The sequence below is a fragment of the Gekko japonicus genome, unplaced genomic scaffold (genome assembly GCF_001447785.1).
Source record: "Gekko japonicus isolate JY-2015 unplaced genomic scaffold, Gekko_japonicus_V1.1 scaffold1973, whole genome shotgun sequence".
Classification (NCBI taxonomy): Eukaryota; Metazoa; Chordata; class Lepidosauria; order Squamata; family Gekkonidae; genus Gekko; species Gekko japonicus.
This window is the reverse complement of record NW_015164250.1, coordinates 33179-36124: the sequence shown is the minus strand read 5'-3', so window position 1 is coordinate 36124 and position 2946 is coordinate 33179.

Below are 2946 nucleotides of genomic sequence, written 5' to 3'. Positions count from 1 at the left end.
CGCTACTGGGGATTTTTGCGCCCGATAAGCAATTGCCAAACATCATGTCCCCACGCATGCTTAGATGGGCGATATTTTTGCAGGCTTATGATTTTGACTTAGAGCACCGGCCTGGGAAAGCGATTGGGCATGCGGATGCCCTCAGCCGGTGCCCGGTGCCGGACATTGGCGCAGACCCTGCCCCCGCCTGTGAGGTCTTGGCAATTGAGGAGCTTCCTCGACCCCCGGTATCATCCAGGGACATTGCAGCACACACGGCCAAGGATAGCGTGCTGTCCCGAGTATTAAACTGGGTTTGGAGGGGGTGGCCGGTTGGAAGCGTTGAACCGGAGTTCGGCCCTTACAAAAGCCGTCAAAATGAACTATCCATTTCTAAGGGCTGTGTATTATGGGGGAACAGGGTGGTGGTTCCTGACAAACTCAGGACGAGAGTGTTAGAGTCGCTGCACGAGGGTCACCCCGGTATGGTACACACCAAAGCGTTGGCCAGAGGGTATGTCTGGTGGCCGGGGCTGGACAAAGAGATCGAAGAATGGGTACGAGGGTGTCCCAAATGCCAGCAAGTCAGACCCGATCCCCCACAAGCTACACCCCAAGGCTGGGAGTCATCTGGTAAACCCTGGGCCAGATTGCATATAGATTTTGCTGGCCCTCTCCAAGGGCAAATGTTCCTAATTGTGGTGGACGCTATGTCCAAATGGCTGGAGGTCGTGCATATGAAATCGACCACATCACTTGCTGTGATCCATGCGCTCCGCCGACTTTTTGCCACCCACGGGTTGCCTGACGTCATCGTCAGTGACAACGGGCCTCAATTTGTGTCTGAGGAATTTAGGCTCTTCCTCACGAGTAATGGCATACGCCAAATGACTTCGGCCCCTTTCCATCCGGCATCTAATGGCCAAGCCGAACGGATGGTCAGGACGGCCAAAGAGGCCCTGGGTAAAATGGACGAAGGGGACTGGAGCCAGAGGCTGGGCTCCTTTCTTTTGCTGCAGCACACCACCCCCTGTAGTGCTACAGGCCGTAGTCCGGCCGAATTGTTAATGGGGCGGAGACTCACGACCCGTTTGAACCGAATGCACCCAGACCTCACTGAAGAGCAATCCGAGCGTACCACGGCGCAACCGAAGGTGCGCATGTTTGAAAAAGGGGACAAGGTTTTCGCACGAAATTATGCAAACGGGCACTTGTGGCTTCCTGGGGTTATATCCGACTCTGTGGGTACTCGAATGTATGTGGTGCAGTTAGCTGACGGTCGAATATGGCGGCGCCACATAGATCAGTTAAGGAGACGTTGGGCTAGGGACAGCGCTGACTCTCCGACGGCTGAATCCCCTGATGTCGAGTGGACACCCCCAGAGCAGGCGGTGAGTACCGAAAGGCCCGGTACTGTCCCCGAGTCAGGGCAGAACCCTGTGTGCGGGGCTGAAATCCCAGTCGAGTCTGTGCCTGATCCAGGCTGTAGTGAACCCCACTCTGACCCACAACCTTGTCTGCCCGTGGAGCCTGCACCGCTCCGCAGGTCCCAGCGTTCGCGGCAAATGCCGACTTATCTGAAGGACTATGAGTGTAAATACTGTTGGAATAACTGATGTACAAAGGTTGAGTGTATGTATGTAAATAATAAAACAATTGGGATGATGGCTTAACTTAGGGGGGAGGAATTGTAATGTATTGAAATGATTACATGAAGCACCTCATAGGACTCCCATGTTAAGCTTCGAGCCAGACCAGGGCTCCTCTGAGCGAACTTCCTATTGGTCGCTTCGTAACAGCGACCAATCAGAACGATACCATTCCCGAGGAGGGAAAGTCTCCCATTGGTCTTTATTCTAGCAATCTCATTGGTTGTTATTTGTAAATAGGCGTGGCTACATTAGCCCGGTTATGTTTAAAAGGAGTATGAGCTCCCACTGTTTTCTGTTCTGGTTTCTTACTGAGTTGGTGCTTGTTCGTTACTTCCAATAAAGCTGAATCACTTGCTGAATCACTGTACGAGTCCTTTGTTAGCGCGATCTAACACCTAAAGCCTTTTCAGGTTGTTACAGAGATCTATCTGCGGTTTATGTAAGTTTATGTAAGTTCCTAGGAGTTCCAGCCAGGCACTGTCCAGACTACCTGCTTAACATCAGCAGTGTTTCCATGTGGACATGCCAGGTGCACAATTTTTGCTAATTTTGCTTCTCCCTTAACAGCTCCAGCCCTCCAGCTCTTCCCTTATGCTGCTTCTGGGGGTCAGGAGGGAAACTGGGGGGGGGGGGCGGTGAGAAATGTGCAGACTTCTGGATCTGAAACAGTGAGTAGTGACACATAAAAGCTACCATGCCACCATTTTTTTTAGTCTTTAAGGTGCTACTGGATTCTTGCTCTTTTCTACTGTATATGATTCTGTGACTGATCAGTAGGGTTGCCAACTTTGGGCTGGGACATTCCTGGATATTTAGGGGGAGGAGCCTAGGGAAGGGAGGGTTGGGGGGAGGGGCCCAGCCAGGTATAAGCCATAAAGTACACCCCCCAGAGCAGCCCTTTTCTCCAGGCAAACTGATCTCTGTGATCTGGAGGTCAGTTGAAACTCCAAGCTCTCCTGCCCCATAAACGTAGGGCATGATGGGCAGAAAATGTGCGATATTCATTCTCTCCAATAGGAGGCAACAGAGTAACATTTTGCCTCATATGTCCTCACATAAAACACTGACAATCCCTTTTAGGTATCTGACTGAGCGAGTTTTGACTCTCAAAAGCTTCTACCCCAAAAATCTTTTTGGTCTCTCAGGTGCTACTGGACTCGAATCTAGCTCTTTTACTGCAGAGTCATGTGGTTATCCTCTGAAGGAATCCCTTTTTGGACTTTCTTCAGCAATAGCCTGACTTGTAGAAATATAGCAGGCATAGGGTTGCCAAACCCCCCCCCCCCGGTTTGCCAGGGGTCCCCTGTTTTTTGGG